Source organism: Ovis aries, chromosome 24 (genome assembly GCF_016772045.2).
Source record: "Ovis aries strain OAR_USU_Benz2616 breed Rambouillet chromosome 24, ARS-UI_Ramb_v3.0, whole genome shotgun sequence".
Classification (NCBI taxonomy): domain Eukaryota; kingdom Metazoa; phylum Chordata; class Mammalia; order Artiodactyla; family Bovidae; genus Ovis; species Ovis aries.
In genome coordinates, this window is record NC_056077.1 from 2,668,480 (window position 1) to 2,678,942 (window position 10,463).

The 10,463-nt window shown below is 41.7% G+C and overlaps 1 long non-coding RNA gene across 1 annotated transcript in view; it reads right to left on the reverse strand.

Moving 5' to 3' along the window:
- Positions 1–200: 200 nt before the first annotated feature.
- LOC121817842 (uncharacterized) overlaps positions 201–10,463 on the reverse strand; it is a 32,587-nt gene continuing 22,324 nt past the window's right edge. Inside the window, exons 3-4 of the long non-coding RNA XR_006057908.2 lie at positions 10,197–10,313; positions 201–507 (exon numbers count right to left, since the gene is read on the reverse strand). This is a non-coding gene — a long non-coding RNA (uncharacterized LOC121817842). The remainder of the gene's footprint in view (positions 508–10,196; positions 10,314–10,463) is intronic.

Here is a 10,463-nt window from a genome sequence, read left to right on the forward strand (position 1 = left end):
CTCACACCTAGAGAAACACTAATGTCACGAACCGATGTCTGGACCCGGTTCTCCTGGTTAGCCCCGCAGCAGCTTCCCTACTTCTATTGATCTTTGGGCCATATATCTTTAACTTTCTTGTTAAGTTTATCTCTCAAAGTAGTAGTATGTTGCCCTAAAGGTCCGGGAGCGAGTGACGAGAATGAAAACAGGACACGAAATCTGGTGCAATGGGTCAGGGGACCTGCAGCTTCTACGGGACCGAGGTGCAGAGTCCACTCTGTGTCCAGCTTTTATTCCTGACTGCAGACTACAAAACTCTCTTTCCCAAGACACTACACTGACATAGTCCAGATCTTGTTTTTACCCCAAGCCGTTCCCTTCTGGGAAAGTGTCAGGAACAATCAGCAAGTGTGTAGAGAGCGTTCATGCTTAACTCCGACCTGGTGTTCCAAGGTCCATGCTTTCGTGATCCCAGTCATACTCCCTTCTGGGCCTGGCCTTGAGGTCTGTAACAAGGCAATTATTCTAAGAAAAAACATGAAAAATGGTTTTCATCATTGTTGATAAATCATCAACACAGTTTCTTGATATATGATGTGCTTCCAGGTGCTATTTCTATGAAATTTCTCAAAGCTGTGAAAGTACATGATTAGAAATTCCCACATCTCCCCCTTTTTGCTTTTGCAGGAGTAGATACGCTGTCCGAGCAACTTCTTTCTTTATCAGTTCTCGGATCGTTTCTCTCATATATCTAAGGACTAGACACAAAACAGTTAAAACCATACATCCTGATATTATAGTCCCAAGCGATCCTCCTCCTAAAGCTTTAATCCACATCATGGGGTTAAGTTTATGTAAGCTTTCCTCAATTGCTTTAAATAAATCAGTTTCTGGGAGTAACTGTAAGTGGACATTCTCCATATTAGAAATAGTAGCCTATAATTGGGAAATTTCTAAGGATAGATTATTACGAACATGTCCTCTCAAATGTTTAGATAATTTATCTCAAGTATATGCACTTTGATTATATCTATGAGGTGTGATATAAATGAAGAAATATTCCAATCACACTTAAGATGAATTTGTAATTTTAAATTTTATATTTCCTCCCCTAGCAGGGGAACTGCATTTTCTAAGTTAGTCAATCATCCATTAATTTCCCAGTCTATGTCGGGTTGACTTCCCCCGGCAGAGCGTGCATTTTGGTGCCGCTAGCGTACAAACGGAAAGGGAAAGTGAAGTCGCTCAGTCGTGTCTGACTCTTTGCGACCCCGTGGACTGTAGCCCACCAGGCTCCTCCATCCATGGGATTCTCCAGGCAAAATACTGGAGTGGGTGCCATCGCCTTCTCCACTTCCCTGGTGGCTCAGATGGTAAAGCGTCTGCCTACGATGCGGGAGGCCCGGGTTAGATCCCTGGGTCGGGAAGATCCCCTGGAGAAGGAAATGGCAACCCACTCCAGTACTCTTGCCTGAAAAATCCCATGGAAAATCGCAGGAGTGTGGTAGGCTACAGTCCATGGGGTCGCAAAGAGTCAGACACGACTGAGCAACTTCACTTCCACTTCAGTGTACAAACGTAGTCGTTTGTATAGTTTGATGTGGAGCCACCTCGGCTACTGCTGTGGTCGTGGCTGTAGCAATAATTCCCACAACCGCTCTTGTGAGGAGGCCAATAAACCTTTCGGAACGTTGCAGTACTTTCTTTATAACCGTTAAAAGAGCATGTACTTCAGGGGAGCCTTCCCAAGGTCTGGTTTGATTTATTAGAAGCCATATTCCCAATCTCCTTCTTAATGTAACGAATGAGTGATTAGGATTATAAAGTGAAGAATTTAAGCAAGTATATAATTTGTAATCCTGGCAAGAAAGTTCTTGTACACTTTCATTGATAGAAATTATTCCTTTTAAGAGCACACAGGATCTCTCACACAAGCCTGAATAGAAAATGTCCCATTTGTACTGGTATTAAATGTCAATGACTGATTAGTTTTATCGGAATAATGTCCATCCCAAATTTGGAATTTTCTAAGACTTAAAGCCAATTTCCAAATCTCCCCTTGCCCTCTGCCTTGATCCAGTTGTGGGAAGGGGGGTGACACGCCACTACCATGCCATATAATTGGATGGTCTGAATGAGTGGTGATATTCGTATGGTCAAAGACTTTATGCACCAGCCAACACAGCCTTTTGCGTGGATTGCAGGACTGATTTTGATGAGAGCAATTCGAGACTGCATACCCCTTGGGGGACCAGTCCCATACAATTCCATAGGAACCATTAATCAAAATTACTCCCTCAGTCCCGCGGCAATTATTCACTGAATACGATCTTGTTTTTCAGTCCACAGCTTGCGATGCTCGCGTAAAGGTCTGTCTGATTTGGTGTCATTATTGGGTTCTGAGTTGTCATAAGCAAAGCTCAGACTAGAGAGAGATGTAGCTGAACCTTAAACCTTAGTATAGTTATGATTCAAAGAATTAGTGGACAGCCAGGCTTGCATAGATAATTTAAGACATCCTGTAGCTGGTCCTACACAAATTGGCCAGGATTCATACCTATAAATAACACTGACAGGAGTCCCTTCCTCTTTTTAAACAAGAGGAAGGCGTGTGTCTTCAGGTCCTGGTCTCCAGGAAGAGCCATTAACATAAATGGGGATCATAGAATCCCCCCAATCAATGGGTTTTAGTAATGGGGGGTTAGGTATATATGCCCAATAAGTATAATTCTTTGCTTCTGCCGAAACCAGGGGTGCACCTCCTGCGACGGTTACCAGGGCAAACATGACCACGATGAAGTGGGCTGCAGCCACGGGTTGTTTCTGCTGCTTTACTCTACGAGCTGGACTCCACACAGGTTCTGGACCTTCTCCTGGGGAGATACAAACAAACCCTCTTTCCCATGCAATTACCTTTCCCGGTGACCAAGCGTTTGTTAGTGGATCTTGCCACCAAATCACAGGCTTAGTTGTATTTGTGGATGTAGCCTGAAAATGTCCCTCAGCTGTAGTTTCCATAGTTTGTGTTGAAATATTAAAAAATCGAGAGTAGATACGGCTTTATTCAGGACTGTTTATTGTCCCATGGCATTTCCCTCTTGTGCTTGTACTGCGTGTTTAAGTGGTTGATTGGCCTTCTCCATTGTGGCCTGTCTTTGTGGGTTACAGGGAATGTCAGTAGAATGTTTTATAGATCAAATTTTAAGAAACTGTTGGAATGTTCTACTGGTATAAGCGGGGCCATTATCAGTTTTTATAGTTTTTGGTAGTTTTATAACAGCAAAACAAGCGTATAAATGTCTTTGTATATGTTTTGTAGGCTCACTGGAGTGAGCAGGGGCCCATATAAATTGAGAGAATGTATCAATAGTCATATGTACATAAGAGAGTTTACCAAAAGGAGATATATGAGCTCATCCATTATAACTATGGATTTTATATGAAACTGTACACCATCATTATGTCTGTGGCGAAGTCACACATTTGATAATGTGAGGGACAACATGTCTTGAAACAGGCAATGTAGAAAACAATGTAGTTAGCAGTCATAGTAAAATCATAAGTAAGAATTTAAGTCAAGAACTTTTGTTAGGTATAGCCCAGTGACATCTCTAAGTCGTGTGACTTAGTTTGTTAAATGACTATAGCTTGTTAATTTCCTGGGTATAGATTCTGGAGCATCCGATCTTTATTTAAAGACTGGTTACTGAGATAAGTTTTAGAAACAAACTTAGAGTGTCCTTTTTAATGAAGGACCTTTTTAATTTAACTTAATGAAGCCTCTTAGCAATGTAATGTAACCATAAGGAATTATCTAAGGAGTCTTAGTAAACACAGATCTTAATTAACAAAACTAGAACTTAAGATTCAGTGAAACATTAGAATCATAGGCCTGACATCAGTTGGGTGGATATTTCTTTTCGAGCTCCCCAGTATACTCTTGAGATTTTTGTATATGTCTGGAGACAGTGTTGTTGTTTTTTTTTTAACCTTGATGAGGCTGTTCAGAACCCAGATGTTTCTAATTTCTGGAGGGACAAGGCAGAGAGAACAGAAAAATGTTTTAATTTTATCCACAGGTAGAAATCACTAAATTGTTTTAAACCATCACTGACTTGAGGAGAAGAGCTTTTTTATATTTGAAAACAAAGATTAGAAGCCAGTAATATGTCAGACAAAAGTCATGAAAATTGTAGTCATATTTAGCAGTCTGTTCAATCTCAGGTAACCAATCCCTTTGTTTTGTGGTCCTTGCCTGATGACCGAGGACATCAGTAAAAACAATAGTCTCCAAGAAGTTTGTGAAGTTTTTTGTCAATGTCTGTATGACCTGTCTAGCAAAATGGGTGTCCCAATCACTGGAGATCGCAGAAAATGTATTTTAACCATATTTTTTTCATTGTGAAATATTAGCCCTACAGCCAGGAAAGGCTTTATCCTATCAAATAAAAGTGAGGTTTGTCAGGGAGCCAGGAAAAGCCAAGCGGCCGTCTTGGACTTCCCATAGCTCTGACTGTTTGGGTTATAGCCATTTTTTTATTCATTTTAAATTTTCTGATGAGGGGTTACTTTTGTAGAAGCAGGATGAGCTTTGTCTATGTGTGCCATAGTTTCCATAGATCATTGTGAAATAAATCTCATTCATTTTATCAAAGTAACAAAAGATTTTAAAAGCAAGTATGAATCACTTAAAGACAAAGAAATGTACATAGTCTGTTATCAAAAGCCATATTCCATGAAGACTTTGTGTTTTTTCTTTTTTAAACAGGAAGAGAAAATTAAATTCCAGATTGGTCCTAGCTTATATTCATTGTGAAATAATAGTTATTCACTTAGTCAAAGTAACAATAAAAGATTTCACAGGCAGTTTAATGTCTTAAGAAACTTGTATCACACACAAAGCTCTCTTCCACTTGACGCAACCCTTTTGTACACTTCTGTGTCCATCACTCTGTTTGCCCATTCAGAGAACAGCCACCTGTAAGTTCAGAAGTACTTCCTTTTTCCTTAATAGAATGTAATTCCATTCCTTATATCTTTTTATTGAAAACACACATCTTACTTTTTTTTAAGCAACCATGGACTGTCTTGTATATTAGCACTTTATAGACTGGCGAACATACATGAATGATGTATGCATGAGAGAATTGCTGTCACACTGGGTGTAAAGCCTTGGCTACAAAATTTTGACAAATAGTGGGACTGTTAAGCATATCTACAGGTAATACAGTCCATGGAAGTCTTTTATGTGGCTCCTTTAAATTAAGGGAAAGAACTGAAAAGTCAAATCTGGGCTGATCATCAGGGTATAAAGGAATAGTAAAAAAAAAAAAAAAAAAACCTTTGAGATCAATAACAAACAAATGCCAGTTTCTTGGGATCATATTAAGATTAGGTAGATCAGGTTGTAAAGCACCCATTAAAGCAGCAATAATAGCATTAACAGCTCTCAAGTCAATCAGCATTTTCCATTTACCAGATTCCTCTTGTATAATAAACATTGGAGAATTCCAAGGGCTAAAGGACTCAATAACATGTCCCTTGCTAAGCTGTTCATTAAGTACTTTATGGGTGGAATGGGTGAATTTAACTCAGATGACCATTATATCTACTACTGCAGGCAGGAATCCCTCAGAAGAAATGGAGTAGCCATCATGGTCAACAAAAGAGTCCAAAATGCAGTACTTGGATGCAGTCTCAAAAACGACAGAATGATCTCTGTTCATTTCCAAGGCAAATCATTCAATATCACGGTAATCCAAGTCTATGCCCCAGCCAGTAACACTGAAGAAGCTGAAATTGAACGGTTCTATGAAGACCTATAAGACCTTTTAGAACTAACACCCAAAAAAGATGTCCTTTTCATTATAGGGGACTGGAATGCAAAAGTAGGAGGTCAAGAAACACCTGGACTAACAGGCAAATTTGGCCTTGGAATGCAGAATGAAGCAGGGCAAAGACTAATACAGTTTTGCCAAGAAAATGCACTGGTCATAGCAAACACCCTCTTCCAACAACACAAGAGAAGACTCTACACATGGACATCACCAGATGGTCAACACCAAGATCAGACTGATTATATTCTTTGCAGCCAAAGATGGAGAAGCTCTATACAGTCAACAAAAACAAGACCAGGAGCTGACTGTGGCTCAGATCATGAACTCCTTATTGCCAAATTCAGACTTAAATTGAAGAAAGTAGGGAAAACCACTAGACCATTCAGGTATGACCTAAATCAAATCCCTTATGATTATACAGTGGAAGTGAGAAATAGATTTAAGGGCCTAGATCTGATAGATAGAGTGCCTGATGAACTATGGAATGAGGTTCGTGACATTATACAGGAGACAGGGATCAAGACCATCCCCATGGAAAAGAAATGCAAAAAAGCAAAATGGCTGTCTGGGGAGGCCTTACAAATAGCTGTGAAAGGAAGAGAAGTGAAAAGCAAAGGAGAAAGGGAAAGATATAAGCATCTGAATGCAGAGTTCCAAACAATAGCAAGAAGAGATGAGAAAGCCTTCTTTAGCGATCAATGCAAAGAAATAGAGGAAAACAACAGAATGGGAAAGACTAGAGGTCTCTTCAAGAAAATTAGAGATACCAAGGGAACATTTCATGCAAAGATGAGCACAGTAAAGGACAGAAATGGTAAGGACCTAACAGAAGCAGAAGATATTAAGAAGAGGTGGCAAGAATACACAGACGAACTGTACAAAAAAGATCTTCATGACCCAGATAATCATGATGGTGTGATCACTCATCTAGAGCCAGACATCCTGGAATGTAAAGTCAAGTGGGCCTTAGAAAGCATCACTACGAACAAAGCTAGTGGAAGTGATGGAATTCCAGTAGAGCTATTTCAAATCCTGAAAGATGATGCTGTGAAAGTGCTGCACTCAATATGCCAGCAAATTTGGAAAACCCAGCAGTGGCCACAGGACTGGAAAAGGTCCGTTTTCATTCCAATCCCAAAGAAAGGCAATGCCAAAGAATGCTCAAACTACCACACAATTGCACTCATCTCACATGTTAGTAAAGTAATGCTCAAAATTCTCCAAGCCAGGCTTCAGCAATACGTGAACCGTGAACTCCCTGATGTTCAAGCTGGTTTTAGAAAAGGCAAAGGAACGAGAGATCAAATTGCCAACATCCACTGGGTCATGGAAAAAGCAAGAGAGTTCCAGAAAAACATCTATTTCTGCTTTATTGACTATGCCAAAGCCTTTGACTGTGTGGATCACAATAAACTGTGGAAAATTCTGAGAGAGATGGGAATACCAGACCACCTGACCTGCCTCTTGAGAAATCTATACGCAAGTCAGGAAGCAACAATTAGAACTGGACATGGAACAACAGACTGGTTCTAAATCAGGAAAGGAGTATGTCAAGGCTGTATATTGTCACCCTGCTTATTTAACTTCTATGCAGAGTACATCATGAGAAACGCTGGGCTGGAAGAAGCACAAGCTGGAATCAAGATTGCCGGGAGAAATCTCAATAACCTCAGATATGAAGATGACACCACCCTTTTGGTAGAAAGTGAAGAGGAACTAAAAAGCCTCTTGATGAAAGTGAAAGTGGAGAGTGAAAAAGTTGGCTTAAAGCTCAACATTCAGAAAACGAAGATCATGGCATCTGGTCCCATCACTTCATGGGAAATAGATGGTGAAACAGTGGAAACAGTGTCAGACTTTATTTTGGGGGGCTCCAAAATCACTGCAGATGGTGACTGCAGCCATGAAATTAAAAGACGCTTACTCCTTGGAAGAAAAGTTATGACCAACCTAGATAGTATATTCAAAAGCAGAGACATTACTTTGCTGACTAAGGTCCGTCTAGTCAAGGCTATGGTTTTTCCAGTAGTCACACATGGATGTGAGAGTTGGACTGTGAAGAAGGCTGAGCGCTGAAGAATTGATGCTTTTGAACTGTGGTGTTGGAGATGACTCTTGAGAGTCCCTTGGACTGCAAGGAGATCCAACCAGTCCATTCTGAAGGAGATCAGCCCTGGGATTCCTTTGGAAGGACTGATGCTAAAGCTGAAACTCCAGTACTTTGGTCCCCTCATGCGAAGAGCTGACTCATTGAAAAAGACTCTGATGCTGGGAGGGATTGGGGGCAGGAGGAGAAGGGGACGCCAGAGGATGAGATGGCTGGATGGCATCACGGACTCGATGGATGTGAGTCTGAGTGAACTCCGGGAGATGGTGATGGACAGGGAGGCCTGGCGTGCTGCGATTCATGGGGTCGCAAAGAGTCAGACACAACTGAGCGACTGAACTGAAGTAATTTATGTAAAGCCTCCAATTTTCCTTGTTTTAGAGGCCACTGCTCTATCCGCACAGGTTGATCAGTTTTCCGATTAAGAAGTATAGGTGGGTGGAGGAAGATTAATAGGACCAGTGGCCACTGGTGAAAAAGGGGGCGGTTTGAAATCTTGAGCAAAGGATAAATTCTTCCCTTTTGATTTTTACCCAGTCCCAATCTTGGTATATAACCTTGATTGAACATAATTTGGTGACTGGCCTCACTATATTGATTTTGAGGTTTTTTCAAGAGTGATCATCGCTTTCATCAAAAGAATCAGAAGTCTGCAAAGGTCCCAGTACTGACTGAGTTAATGCCCATGTACTCCAAACAGAAATGGGGAGCGGAGTTCCTTTTGCATGTTCTTTCTTTAACTCGGCTCCAACCTTTCCCCAGACTTCTAAATCTAAGGTCCCTATTGGCGGGAACCAGCAGCAATATTTATCCACTGCTTGTAACAATTCTTGGAGAAGGAAGTGGCAACCCATTCCAGTACTCTTGTCTGGAAAATTCCATGGACTGAGGAGCCTAGTAGGCTATAGTCCATGGGGTCACAAAGAGTCGGACATGACTGAGCGACTTCACTTTGTAACAAATTCTAATAATTGCCCTTCACTAATAGAAGCCCCTCCCGCTTTCAAGAGCTGTCTTAATAAACAAATATATGGACGATAGTGTTCTGCACTCTCAACATTTCCCATTTTAACCCTGGGTAAAAGGCAGAGGAACCAGAGATCAAATTGCCAACATCCGCTGGATCATGGAAAAAGCAAGAGAGTTCCAGAAAAACATCTATTTCTGCTTTATTGACTATGCCAAAGCCTTTGACTGTGTGGATCACAATAAACTGTGGAAAATTCTGAGAGAGATGGGAATACCAGACCACTTGACCTGCCTCTTGAGAAATCTGTATGCAGGTCAGGAAGCAACAGTTAGAACTGGACATGGAACAACAGACTGGTTCCAAATAGGAAAAGGAGTATGTCAAGGCTGTATATTGTCACCCTGCTTATTTAACTTCTATGCAGAGTACATCATGAGGAATGCTGGGCTGGAAGAAACACAAGCTGGAATCAAGATTGCTGGGAGAAATATCAATAACCTCAGATATGTAGATGACACCATCCTTATGGCAGAAAGTGAAGAGGAACTAAAAAGTCTCTTGATGAAAGTGAAAGAGGAGAGCGAAAAAGTTGGCTTAAAGCTCAACATTCAGAAAACAAAGATCATGGCATCCGGTCCCATCACTTCATAGGAAATAGATGGGGAAACAGTGGAAACAGTGTCAGACTTTATTTTGGGGGGCTCCAAAATCACTGCAGATGGTGACTGCAGCCATGAAATTAAAAGACGCTTACTCCTTGGAAGAAAAGTTATGACTAACCTAGATAGTATATTTAAGAGCAGAGACATTACTTTGCTGACTAAGGTCCGTCTAGTCAAGGCTATGGTTTTCCTGTGGTCATGTACGGATGTGAGAGTTGGACTGTGAAGAAGGCTGAGCGCTGAAGAATTGATGCTTTTGAACTGTGGTGTTGGAGAAGACTCTTGAGAGTCCCTTGGACTGCAAGGAGATCCAACCAGTCCATTCTGAAGGAGATCAGCCCTGGGATTTCTCTCGAAGGACTGATGCTAAAGCTGAAACTCCAGTACTTTGGCCACCTCATGCAAAGAGCTGACTCATTGGAAAAGACTCTGATGCTGGGAGGGATTGGGGGCAGGAGGAGAAGGGGACGCCCGAGGATGAGATGGCTGGATGGCATCAGTGACTCGATGGACGTGAGTCTGAGTGAACTCCGGGAGATGGTGATGGACAGGGAGGCCTGGTGCGCTGCGATTCATGGGGTCGCAAAGAGTCGGACATGACTGAGTGACTGAACTGAACCAAGTGCCTGAGGACTTACCAGTGGGAATTTTCAGAGGCCTCTCAATCGTCCCAGGTTCTGCGTCGCTGTATTTTCACTCTCACTTGTAGCGGTCTTGTGCTTCATCCCAGTGTTGGGCTCCAGGCAATTGTTGCCCTAAAGGTCCAGGAGCGAGTGACGAGAATGAAAAGAGAACATGAAATCTGCTGCAATGGGTCAGGGGCCTGCAGCCTCTATTGGGCTGAGGTGCAGAGTCCACTCTGCGTCCAGCTTTTATTCCTGACTGCAGACTACAAAACTCTCTTT